The sequence below is a fragment of the Lynx rufus genome, unplaced genomic scaffold (genome assembly GCF_022079265.1).
Source record: "Lynx rufus isolate CCGP_SWC_20201006 ecotype Redwood Valley unplaced genomic scaffold, mLynRuf1.p SCAF_2, whole genome shotgun sequence".
Classification (NCBI taxonomy): Eukaryota; Metazoa; Chordata; class Mammalia; order Carnivora; family Felidae; genus Lynx; species Lynx rufus.
In genome coordinates this window covers 143,129,283-143,143,489 of record NW_025814834.1, presented here as the reverse complement: position 1 = coordinate 143,143,489, position 14,207 = coordinate 143,129,283, and positions in this window count along the sequence as shown.

Sequence of the window (14,207 nt, the reverse complement as noted above, 5' to 3'; positions counted from 1 at the left end):
TAGTTTAAGGAGGCTGAGAGTTAATCAAGTCACCTATATATGCCACCATTCTGTCCTAACAAGGTGGAAGCTGGAGAACTGCCTCTAACCAATCTCTCTCCTCTGCATTTGCTACTTAAATCACTCAGTTCCACTCCCCTTCCCTGCCTTTATTCTGGAACACTCACTCTCTTTCTCCTTCCCCCAATCTATAAATGTGGGTTTGGCTGAACCCTTAAAAACCTATTTTACCTACTTTTTCCTATGTATCGGCTCCTGTTTGCAGGCAGAAAATAGGACAAGAGAATAGTAATGAATGGTTTATAATTAGGGCACCTACAAGTGCTATTTTATTTATTAGTCTTCAGTCTTTAAACATTTTTAGCTCAATAGCAAAACAGAAAAATACTGTTTTGGGGAACATAGTCATACCTGCACTGTATTAAAAACTAGTGGGAAAAGATTATATACTAAGTTTTGTTTCATAGGAAGCAAAAACTGTTCCATGTATTAGTTTAGGCTGTGTATATCAGACATACCAAAAAAGATCTGGCATGGGGTTTGGAATAAGGAAGGTTTTCCATATGGAGATTCCTGAGAAGTTCCTAGAGGGCAGAGATCATTGCCTAATCATTGTCTGATTCATTGCTCTATTCTCCCCTATCATCAGCACACTGCCTGGCATAGAGCCTGACACTACTAGGATCTTTAGTAAATGTTTGCTGGATTGACCTGAATGTAATGGCTAGGTTTGGCTTGAATTTGAATTCTAGGATGCCTGGAAGTAGTGATGCAGGGTAGATTGGGACCAGGCTGAGAGGTAGGTGTGTCTAAATGCTGGATTCAAATTCATGGAGTGAGTGAGAAAGAAGTTATTTATTAGCATTAATTAACTCAACCTTTAGACTATTTAAAAATCCACAGAAGGAAGTTTTAGTTTGTGTTAGTAGAAGGGATTATTTCTTCCTTCCGAAGCCTTTGGTGGCAGGAGGAGGAATCCCTCTGGGTTTTAGAAGATGAAAGTTTTTTGATTTTATCACCTCTTCAAGAATATTTGAAGGGTGTTCTTTTAACAATGTGTTATTGGTTCTGATATCAGTTGTATTTTTAAAATATATGTTGTTTCTGTATTTTGTTTACACTGTTTTTCCATTACCCTAGATATATGAATTAATATTTTTACTTCTATATCAGTTTTGTTCCAGTGCTTTCTCTGAGGTTGAGTTTTGATCATCCTCCCAGTGTGCTTGATTTATGCACTAAGTTTCTTAAATATCAAACATATTTTAGAATATTTTGAGATACCACCTTTAATTGATGGTAAATGATGCCTTAAAATTGCAAATTGTGTTTAAAAATAATCTTTTGATACAGTTAATTCTAATATTGTCACCTGCGCTTTTCAGCATTTTCCTTTTTTCCTATATTAAGTTGTATTCTGTGATTACTTTTACAGGGTTTTCATTCACTACTTCCTTAAAACCACCTCTTTCAAAGCGTAGATAGATGCTGTAAGGTGTTGTAAGATGCTCTCTGACTGCTTTTTGTAATGTGGGATTCAGCATTTAGAATTTGTACAGAGCCCAAGAGAAACAAATTTAGAATAAGAATAAAAGTTTTTGTAAAATGTCGCTATTGAATCCAAATTATTTATTAATATTTGGGACTTAGGAACAATTTTTCCTTAAGTTCTTGATAGAGGACTAATCCTCAGACTTTCACAATACCTCATGAAATAAGTGAAATATTAGTATTATCTATTTGTCATAATTAGAAGAAATATAAATGTTTAGTCACATTTTCCCGTCATACCATTTTTTTGTTGTTTCTAGAGTGAGAGTCATCTCTTTTGTTCCTGCTGTATCCCTGCTGTATACCTATTTTGTAGAAAAAGAATAGGCATAAAATAGGCACAGAACTATTTGTTGAACAAGGAAATCAATGAATTGCTGTAATTCTGTTATCAGTTAATGTGTTGAATACTAAGGGTATTTTGGCTTTTTTCCCCAGCATGTATATTTCTTATTTAACTTTAGCGATCCTTTGTTGGTTTTTTAAGTAGGCTCCACATCGTGAGGCTTGAACTCAATGATCTTGCGTCAGTGCTGTACCAACTGAGCTATCCAGGCACCCTTTTAGGGATCCTTTTTATAATCTTGAAATATATTTAATTGTGCCTTTCATATGAAATTTTTCTCTTTTAGGCCTGGAGTTCTCATTTCCTTGATTGTTTGAGTACAGATGATTATTTTCTTATAAGTTTATTTATTTATTTTAGAGAGAGAGAGAGTACATGTGAGCAGGAAGAGGGGTAGAGAGAGAGAATCCCAAGCTGGGGATTCTGACAGCGTAAGCCCAATGCATGGCTTGATCTTAGGAACTGTGAGATCATGATCTGAGCCAAAATCAAGGGTCGGATGCTTACCCAACCCACTGAGCCACTCAGGCACCCCCAAATGATTATTTTTGTGGTATATTTTATGATCCTTTGGATTTTAGAAATGACAACAGTGAACATTCTCTTCGGTGGTCATGTAAGAATAATGTAAAAATGTAAATTTTCTGAAACTTAATGAATTGGGAAAGCATAAAAGATTACTTTTTAGTGAGTAAAAATGTTAAGTTGATTCTGAGAGATTTTTGACATATTAGTGGTGTTTAGTTGAGATTCTTTTTCCATCACAAATTATAAAAATCAAAATTATTGAAATAGCTATGGTAAGTAAATAGCTTTTGAATAAACATAACTTTTTTTTTAAAATTTTTGGTTTATTTTATTTTATGTTATTTTATATTAGAGAGAGCGTGAGCAGGGGAGGCGCAGAGAGATGGAGACAGAATATGAAGCAGGCTCCAGGCTCTGAGCTGCCAGCACAGAGCCTGACACAGGGGTTGAACTCAGAAGCAATGAGATCATGACCTAAGCCGAAGTTGGATGCTTAACCGGTTAGACTGAGCCACCCAGGTGCCCCGACACAAACTTTAACTTTTGAATCAATCTTCTAGACTTGGACCATGAACTAAATGAACATCTTTTACTGTTTGCCAAGGCAGAATATAATTAACATTTGTTAACTTTTTGAATCTGAAAATGCCCTTATTTCACCTTCATTTTTTAAAGTTTTATTAAGATATAGCATTTAGCCATTAAAGTGTACCAATCTTATGTGTTGAACATTAAGATTAAAAGAAAAATGAACATACTCCTGTAATTCTCACTAAGATCAAGATAGAGAAGTTTCCTTCATGCTGTTCCCAGTAAATATCCACCCCAAAGTAACCACAGTTCTGACTTGTATTGCCATTGATTACTTTTGTAGATTTTTTAAAACTTCACATGAATAATATATACTCTTTTTTTGTCTGACTTCTTTCATTTAACATGTTGTATGTGAGAATCATTCTTTTATGGTTAGTTTGTGGTATTCCATGTTATGTATAGGGTTTGTATTTTCTTCTTCTATGTGCCTGGAGTCACTCCTAGTCTGAGACCACCTTAAACCAAATTCAGAGCTTGAAATTCCCTTGTGTAGGTGTCGGATTTTGATTTCTGTCCCCACATTTTGTGCTATGTTATCAAAACAAAGATCCTGATTTGTAGGATTAACAAACATCCTCAGGGTAAAAGTAGCTTATATGCTTTTATTTTTCCTTTTTGGTTTGAATTTTTCACTTGTGACTTTGTAGTTCCTTGTTATCTTGGCTTGTCTTTGATGCTTTATATTTTTGAAATATATTTTATCCATATTTTAAAGTTTTTATCCAGTGGAATAGTGAAAGTTGATCTGAAAAACCTAGCCTGCTACTACTAGAAACTGAAAGTTGTTACAATGAGTTTTTAATTTTTAAAAGGTATTTATGTATTTATTTTGAGAGAGAGAGAGGGAGATAGATGGGGGAGAGGGGGGACAGAGAGAGAGAGAGGGAGATAATCCAAAGCAGCCTCCGTGTCATCAGCACAGAACCTGATCTCATGATTGTGAGAATGACCTGACTTGAAATCAAGAGTTGGATGCTTAACTGACTGAACCACCCAGGTGCCCCAGAATTTTTAATTATTTTGCTAGTGTATTTTTAATTTCCAAGAGCTGTTTTCTTCCTTCCTCCCTCCCTCCCTTCCAGCATGAGCAGGGGAGGGGCAGAGAGAGGGGGAGAGAGAGAATCCCAAGCAGGCTCACTCAGCAGAGCTTGAACTCACCAACTGTGAAATCATGACCTGAGCTGTAATCAAGAGTTGGATGCTTAACCAACTGAGCCACCCAGGCACCTTTGTTTGTTTTCTGTTTCTTCATAGCATCCTCTACTTAGGTTTTGGATTAATATCTTCTGTTAATTCTTTTTGTATACCAAAAATAGGTTTTTTTTGTTTGTTTTATTGTGTTTAGTTTTCTTATCTTGCATGATGTTTGTAGCCTCCAAGTTGCTTTTTTTCTCCGTTTTTGCTAGTTTTCATTCCTGATTTTTATGTTCAAGACTTTCCTTAAATATTTTGTGATCTCAGGATCCTGGCAAGATGTCTGTCAATATTAGGGCATACTGAGCTGTGTGATATGCCCTACCTGTAAGGTTAGGGTTTAGGCTGTTTAAAGTTTTTGATCCCTGTAAGTGATTTTTGCTTAATAGTTCCCCCTAGGATTGTTCAGAGCTTCTGCCTCCTTTCCAATCCTATTGTGAAAGCTCAGGAGGTATACTGTAAGTCTTTCTTTTGAAGTCACAGTTATCATTGTTGCTTATGGTGCTGGGTCCTGCAACTTGATTTTTTTTTTTTTTTAAACAAGTGCTGAAATAAATATTTGTCTTGTATAAGAAGATATTTGGAGATAGGCAATCACTGGCATGGGTTCATGAACTCAGCACTTTCAGGATCAGCATTTGTGGAAATGCTTTGGACTTTCTCTCAGAGTTGCAAGTTGTACCCCCAGCTATCAGACCTGTATGTAAGTCCAAAAAAAAAAAAAAAAAAAAAAAAAAGGAAAGTAAGAGAAAGAGGAACAACATCAGATAAATCTGCCTCTTTTTCAGGAAGGCAAAATCTTTCCCAGAGTTTCTACAACAAACTTCCCCTTAGGTTTCACTGTTCAAAGCTGGACAAATTGCCACCTGAACAAAATTAGGGTTCTATTAGAAAGGAAGAAGGGGAGTAGTTTTAAGGTACCCCGAAATACAGAATTTATGGTGTCTGTCTCGAAGGAACTAATGATCACTTTGTAGAAGCAAAACACATGTGTGTACAAATATGTATTTATGGATATTTGAATAATAGCAAAGGGGCTAAGAAAAGGTAGTGATATTAGTGATGAAGCAGATACATATTTTTAAAAGTTTATTTGTTTTGAAAGAGAGTGTGTGAGCAAGGGAAGGGCAGAGAGAGAGAACCCCAAGCAGCAGAGCCCAACATGGGGCTTGATCTCATGAACTATGAGATCATGACCTGAGCCGAAATCAAGAGTGGGATGCTTAACCAACTGAGCCCCCCAGGCGCCCCAAAGCAGATATTTTAGAGTTAAGGTCTTTAGGAGTCCAGCTTGGCCCACCATAATTTTAAGAGGCTTGGTGATGAGGGGCTTATGTGTCTTACCTGGGGTTCGTGGGCTGCCTTTTGCTTGCTATACTATGCTGTGGTGACATCACCTGCCAGAATAGATGGGTGTTTTGCATAAATGGTTAGAATTGATGGTGAGGGCTTGTTGAAGTTGACCTAACCTCAGACTGAGTGAAGGCACTGCAGGGACTGAAGAAAGGATACTGAAATAGAAGTCCAGAAGTTTTTTTTGTGAGGAGAAAGTTTTCGTGGATGTTGGAAACAATAAAAATCTCCTTTAATGGCGCAGGTCTCTTAGTCACCTAGATATACTACCAGGCTATAAAATCGACTCCAGGAAGTAAGAGGCCATCAGCCTAGAGTTACTGGCAGTTTTTTTTTTCTTTCTTTAAATTGATACATTAGTATGGTACATTTGTTAAAATTAACCAGAATTGATACATTATTGTTAACTAAAATCCATAGTTGATTCAGATTTCCTTAGTTTTTACCTAATGTCTTCTGTCCACATTACAATTAGTTGTCATGTCTCTTTAGGCACTTTTTTTTTTTTTTTTGGTAAGTGCTTATTTTAGAGTGGGGGGCAGGGGCAGAGAGAAAGGGGGGACAGAGGATCCAAAGTGGACTCTGCGCTGACAGCAGCATGCTTGATGCAGGGCTCGAAATCATGAACTGTGAGATCATGAACTGAGCCAAAGTGAGATGCTCAACCGACTGAACTACCCGGGCACCCCTCTCTTTACACACTTCTTATCTGCCATTTTTTCAGACTTTCCTTGTTTTTGATGATCTTGTGAATTTAGAGGAGTATTAGGTATATTGTAGGATGCCCCTCTATTGGAATTTGTTTGATTAAAAAAATTTTTTTTTAAATGTTTTATTTATTTTTGAGAGAGAGAGAGAGAAACAGTGTGTGCAAGTGGGGGAGGGGCAGGGAGAGAGGGAGACAAAGAATCCAAAGCAGGCTCCAGGCTCTGAGCTGTCAGCACAGAGCCCGACGCTGGGCTGGAACTCATGAACCGTGAGATCGTGACCTGAGTCAAAGTTGGATGCTTGACTGACTGAGCTACTAAGACATCCCTGATGTTTTTATTGTGATCAGACTGAGGTTGTGGGTTTTGGGAAGGATGAGCATGTGCCATTTTCATCACATCATTTCAGAGGTACAGATTATCAGGATTTATTGTTGGTACTCATTTTGGTCACTTGGCTGAAGTAGTGTTTATCGGATTTCTCCACTGTAAAGTTATTTTTTCTTCTGTTTCCATACTGTATTCTATGGAAGGAAGTCACTATAGGCATCCTACACTTAAAGGGAAAGGAGTTATGCTCCCTTTTTTTAGGGTTGGAGTATCTACATAATTTATTTGGAATTATTCTGCACAGGAAATTTATCTCTTCTCCCTTATTTGTTTATATTAATAAGGATATAATCCAATACTTCTTCATTTATTTTGTTGCTCAGATTGTTCCAGCTTTGGCCGTTGAAAACACTTTTAGTTGGCTGCTGTGCCCCTGTACATATCTCCATTAGTAAGGATTTTTTTTTAAAGAACTTGTTTACTTCCTTGTACTATAAGATGGTACAGGCTCATCTTGCCTGTTTTCTGTCCCAGTCCTAGAATCAGCCATTTCTCCAAACAGCTCTGGTTCCTTTCATTGGAGAATGGGGTTAGAGACCAAGATATAGGTGCTAGATGTGCTTACTACTGCAGTTTTATTCTTTCAGTTTCTCTCAGCTGATAAAACAGATGTATGTGTATATACTAAGCTGTGTACATGCACTGTATCTATAAATATTTCTATATGTAACCACCTGTATCTATATTAAATATTTAATGTCTTCAACTCGAATCCATTTGCACATTATCCTTCTAGCCTCTTCTCCTTGCTTACCTGTAAATTCCTATCTGGGACAAGTCCCTTTGGCTGCTGTTCCTTTTCAGTATGTATGTAGTGTAGCAATATCAGAGTTATTAATCTGTAGCCCTCTGAGGAACAACTTTATCAGCTAGAGTAGAGTTCTTACGTGCAGTTCCTTTTCCCTCTAGTTCTACAGACTCTTGCATTTTCCAAGTTAGGTCAGCACCATTTATTCCCCCATCCCCTTCAGTGAGCTTGTTTCATACATTTAACTACAGTTAGATTTTCTCTTTTTTTCTTTTTTTTTACAGTTAGGTTTTCTTATCTCAGTCTGTATTCTTTCTTGGGATCCTTTGATTTTCTTCATGATTTTTTAAAAAAAATTGTATAGACTAAGGATTGTTCTTGTGCTGTAGAGTTCTACAGGTTTTGACAAGTGTGTAGTGTTATATATTCACCATTCCAAGATCATAAAGAATAGTTTCACTTCTTAAAAATCCCCTGTGGCCTGTCTCACACCCATTGGGATAGCTGCTATCAAAACAACAGAAAAAAACAAGTGTTGGTGAGGATGTGAAGAAATTAGAACCCTGTGTGCTGTTGGTGGGAATGTAAAATAGTGCAGCTACTATGAAAACCAGTATGGTGGTTCCAAAAACTTAATCATGGAATTACCATATAATCCTGCAATTCCATTTCTGGGTATTTACCAAAAGAATTGAAAGCAGGTTTTGTTTTGTTTTCCTTTTTTAAAGTAAGCTCTACATCCAAAGTGGGGCTTGAACTCGCAACCCTGAGATCACAAGTCACATGCGTTATTGACTGAGCCAGCCAGGTGGTCTGAAAGCAGGGTTTTGAGAGATATATATGTCTATGTTGATAGCATTATTCACAGTAGCTGAAGGATAGAAGCAATTTAGGTATTGATCAACAGATAAATGGATAAGCAAAATGGTATGTGGATACAGTGGAATGTTATTAAGCCTTAAAAAAGAAGGAAATGCTCGTCTACGCTACAAAAATGGATGAACCATGAGGACATTATATTAAATGAACTAAGCCACAAAAGGACAAATACTGTGTAATTGCAGTGCATGAGGTACCTAGAATAGCCATAGAGACAGAACATGGAATGATTGCTCAGGGCAGAGGGGAGGAGGGAATGAATAGTTATTGTTTAATGGGTGTAGTTTTAGTTTAGAAGATGAGAAGAGTTCTGGTAGATGGTGGTTGTGGTTGTACAACAATATGAATGGAATTAAAAACACTGAATTGTACACTTAAAAATGATTAAGATGGTAAATACTGTCTTATGTATATTTTTATTCCCCTCCACCAAAAAAAAAAAAAAACCCAAAAAAACCCAGAAAACAACAAACCCCTGTGCTCTGTTGATCTTCCCCTGTCCAACTACTGATTTTTTTACAGATTTTTTTTCTTTTTAAATAGCAGTTTTAGATTCACAGCCAAATTGAGCACAAGGTAGAGATTTCCTGTATGTCTCCTGCCCCCAGGTATGCGTAGCGACCTTATTAGCATCTTCCACCAGAGTGGCAAATTTGCTACAGTTGATGGACCCACACTGACAGATCATTATTACCCAAATGTTTACATTTTACATGTTTACATGTTTACATTTACATTTACATGTTTACATGTTTACATTTTAGTTTACATTAGAGATCACTCTTGGCACTGTACATTCTATGGATTTAGGCAAATGTATAATGACACAGCCACCCTTCAAATATACAGAGTAGTTTCACTGTCTAAAAAATCCTTTGTGCTCCACCTATTCATCTTTTCCTCTTTTCTAACCCTTGACTACTGATTTTTCTTCTGACTTTTCATTACCCTTAAAGGAAAGCCAGTACCCATTAGAAGTAACTATTTCTCTCTCTCACCCAAACTTAGCTTTAGGAAACCACTAATCTTGCTTTTTCTAAGCATTTGCTTGTTGGACATTTCACATAGATGGGACCCTACAATATGTGGTGATATGTAACTGGAACTTACTTTTTTTTTTTGTAATAGTATTTATTTATTTTTAAGGTTTGTTTATTTACTTTGAGAGAGAGAGAGAGAGAGAGAGAGAGAGAGAGAGCGTGAGCACAAGCAGGGAATGGGCAGAGAGGGAGGGAAGGAGTATCCCAAGTAGGCTCTGCACTGTCAGATCATGACCTGAGCAGAAATCCAGAATTGGACACTTAACCGACTAAGCTACCCAGGCACCCCTGTAACTGGAACTTTTCAATAAACATAATGTTTCCAAGACTTATCTGTGTTACAGCATATATCAGTAAAATTCACTTTTTTCATTACTAAATAATATTCCCCTGTATGCATATACTACATGTTATTAACCTGTTCATCAGTTTATGGACATTTGGGTTGTTTCTGCTTTTGGCTATTGTGAATAATGCTGCAATGAACATCTGTGGATAACTGTGTGGATGTATGTTTTTATTTCTCTTGGGCATATACTTAGTGGAATTGCTGGGTCATATGGTATCTCTATGTTTAACTGTTTGAAGAACTCCCAAAATGTTTTGCATTTGCACTAGCAATATAGGAGGGCTCTGATTTCTTCACATCCTTGCCAAAACTTGGTATCATCTGACTTTTTTTTTTTTTAACATGTGTTTATTATTTTGAGACAGAGAATCCCAAGCAGAGTTGTGCTGTTAGCGTGGAGCCCCACTTGGGGCTTGATCCAATGAACCATGGAATCATGAGCTGAGATCAAGAGTCGGATGCTTAATGGACAATTACAGCCATCGTAGTGGTTATAAAGTGATATCTCATTGTGGTTTTGATTTGCATTTACCTTGTGACAAATAGTGTTGAGCATCTTTTCATGTGCATTTATATATCTTCTTTGGAGAAATGTCTTTTAGCCTCAGTTAACTTTTATTTATTTTTATAAGTTTTTTTAAGTTTATTTTTTTGAGAGAGAAGCATGCATGGGGGAGGGGGAGAGAGAGAATCAGGAGCAGGTTCAGCAGTGTCAGTGTGGAACCCTATGTGGGGCTTGAACTCACCAATTGTGAGATCATGACCTGAGCCAAGGTCAGGTGCTTAACCGACTGAGCCACCAGGGTGCCTGGGTGGCTCAGTCGGTTAGGCACCTGACCTTGGCTCAGGTCATGATCTCACAGTTTCTGATTTTGGGCCCCGCATAGGGTTCTCTGCTGTCAGCACTGAGCCCACTTTGGATCCTCTGTCTCCCTCTGTCTCCGCCCATCCCCGACTTGAGCACGATTGCTCTCTCACACACTCTCTCTCAAAAGTAAATAGTAAAAAAAAAAATCTAAAATATTAATGTTCACGTTAATTAGCTGTGATAGTATGTATTAGTAAAATACAAATAAAAACCAGTATTGAGAAGAAAAGAAATTTAATTGCAATGCTAAGAAGATACTGTATTTATATTTGGTATTTCTTGTTGAACTTGTCAGCCACTCTTTCAGACTAAGAAGTATTTGATTTTGGCATTTAGATTGAGAAAGTTAAAATCCAAGTGCAACTGTTAGCTGTGCTTTCTTTTACTTGTCTTTTGTTTAAGAAACTTTCCCCCTAACTGGCACTCCACTTAGCTTGCTTCCCTTAGCTCTAACCATGATGGCAGTCCTTGTCATTGTCAGGTAGAAACTTTGTTGTTACCTCTCCGTAATTTCAGCTATGAAAGACCAGGGAAGATGAGGTCCCAGAGATACTTAAAAATAATGAAAACTTCTGTATAATTCATATGTGACCTTTTGAAGTTCGAATTTTATTGCAGAATTTAGTTAATGCCTGGAACTAAGATAATTTTGGCTGTTCTTCAGATCTGTTCTAAGAATAATAATGGCAATATTTTGTAGTGATGCAAGATTACAAATGCTGCAGTGGTATTTACTCATTGTAGACAGAAAGTTAACTGAAGTCACATTTTTGTTTTCCTTTTCGTAGTTTTACTATATTATCTAGGTCAAGAATCTAGCCCCCTCCCCCTTTTCCTGTATCTTTAATTTTCTTGGTTAGGTAAAATGTTGATCCATTTCTACATTCAACTCCTGTTAGTCCAGAGGTTATTGTTTTTTTGGTGGCTTTTATACCCTTTACTTGAACAACAGCAGCTTCTCTCTTATTTCACTCAGCTGTTGATTATTTGGTCAGTTTGGCCTGGAGATTCTGATTCATTAAGTTGTGGTGGTGTTGAGTGGTCAGCCATCTGGAGTTTTATAAAACTTTGCTGGTGATTGTGGTTCTTACCCCTGGCTGAGAAACATTGCTGTTAATTAGCAGACCTTTAAACTGGGTGATCATTAGAATCATCTTGGGAATTTAAAGGCAGTAACAACAAAACAAACCTCCCAAGCCCTACTCTGACCTCCTTAATCAGAATCTGTAGGAATGAGGCCCAGGAGTTTGTATTTTAGAAACATCTGGATGATTCTGATAATACCAAAGTTTGAGAACATTGCTTTACAAGCTCTAAAATCAACTTATATTAAACCAGGGCATTTGGAGAACTTTTTGTATTTGAACTGTATCATAACTTCCTTTTCACTCCCATTTAATTGCTTGTAGGAATACTAGGAATAATTGATTATTGAATGGTTACTATGTTGAGGCAGTGTATCTTCTTGGGGTCAGGTTAAGTGTGTTATTCAAAACTACATCACAGTAAGTGTCAGAACTAGGATATGAATTCAGGTCTCTTTCTACATTCAGAGACTTCAGTTTTTACCATGAATATTATACTACTTTTATTACTTTTGTTGAGAAGCCAGTCATCAGTGTATGTGTAAAGAGATTATTTTTTGAAGGTGCTACCAGTTCGCCAGTTTATCATAAGGACTTTGTTTAGAATATTGCCTACTGCATTACTGTGTGTTCTTTATGAGACTCGTGGAAGAAATTTCTCTTAGGCTTTTTATTCTATCGAAAGTGTTTCCATAGAGGAGGGCACCTTTTGGGATGAGCACGGGGTGTTGTATGGAAACCAATTTGACAATAAATTTCATATATTGAAAAAAAAAGTGTTTCCTGTGACATTTCTCATTTTGAATTTGCTGCTAGAAAACTCACAGTCAGATTTCTGGCTCACTGATAACAAATGTATGGATTTTTTTTTTTTTTTTTTGTCTGCATTTTGTTTACAAACTGTCTTGGTATCATTTTAAATGTCTCCTTGATCATTTTTGTCATTTTTTTTTAAGTTTATTTATTTTGAGAGATAACAAGCAGGGGAGGAACAGAGAGAAAGAGGGAGAGAGAGAGAATCCCAAGCAGGCTCCGCACTGTCAGAGCAGAACCTGATGTGGGGCTTGAACTCATGAACCCATGAGATCATGACCTGAGCTGAAAATGAGTCAGCCACTTAACAGACTGAGCCGCCCAGACGCCCCCATTTTCTTATCTTTTTGAAAATTATTTTATTTTGCTGTGTTACCTTTATAAGTCATTTTAAAGGAAAGTGTTTAAATTAACAAGTGATCTTGAGCCATTTTATATAATTTTGGCTAAATGTCTTTTTGAAAGAGTTGACTTTGGGGAAGGGAGGAACTTCGGATTTGGAATGTGTGTGCCAGGCACAGTGGTAAATGGTTGTTTATTTTCATGCAAACTATTTTGGTCTTTTCAGTACCACAACTTAGTTTAACTAATTAAGTGGTGGTATTCCCATTCTATGGAAGATGAAACTAATGAGAAAGATTAACCTTTGTCACCAAAGCTAAACTTGAACCCAGTTTTGTGTGACTCCAAAACCTTTATTATTTTTTTAAGTGCCTCTAATGGATCTAATTTACGTAACCATTTCTGAATGCTTTCTTAGGGTTATTCATATAATCAACACACATTTGTGGATAACTTTATAGGAAGCACTGTGTCTAACACTGCCTTGTAGAGATTGCCACACTATTTAGAATGTTTTATCCTCAACTTAGCATGTCTTTGAATGGACATTAGATTAGTTAGGGCCCTGGTAGGAAATAGCACAAAAGTTAAATGAGTAGAGTTTAATAAAGATATTGTTCATAAAGATGTGGGCATATGGTCAACTGAACCAAGGTGGATGGTGAAGTACCCTGGAGCTAGTAACAGTTGGGAGCTTTTATTACTTAGGTTGGTCTTAATGGGCAAGGAGAGGGAATAGTTCACTAGACCCCTAATCAGGAGCTTTAAGATAGGGCTGCCTGATAGCATCTGACCTTTAGCACAGGAACAAAGGAGGTTTACTGTTAATTGGTAGGGAGAGAGCTGCAGGAATAAAAACCTTGGCCTCACTTTCATCTTTTTTGTGCCTTCCATTGACTGAACACAAGTTAAGCCCAAGTTAAAGAGCAAGGGAGCCCACTCATTGATGTAGTCTACTGGGTCCAGAGAAGTATTAAAGGTAGACAGTGATTCTGGGAGGGGAAACAGCACAGTCATGGTCTTTGTTCTAAAGGAGCTCATCCTGCTGGGAAGATATATATTCAGCAAATTATTATAAGTGTGATTATAAGTGATGAATTATTATAAGTGTGATTATAAGTGATGGGTGCTAAATACAAGGTGCTGTGGAAATGCATCACATCATAGATGTACCTAGTCTGAAGGGTCTGAGAAGGCTTCTCTGTGGGAGGTTCTTACACATCCTGTTTCTTTGAAAACAAAACTAGATCGGGGTCCCTGGGTGGCTCAGTTGATTAAGCATCCAACATCAGCTCAGGTCATGATCTCACCATTCCTGAGTTCAAATCCTGCCTTGGAGCCTGGTGCCTGCTTGGGATTCAGTGTCTCTTGCTTTCTCTACCCCTCTCCCGCTCGTGCTCTGTCCATGTCTATCTCAAAA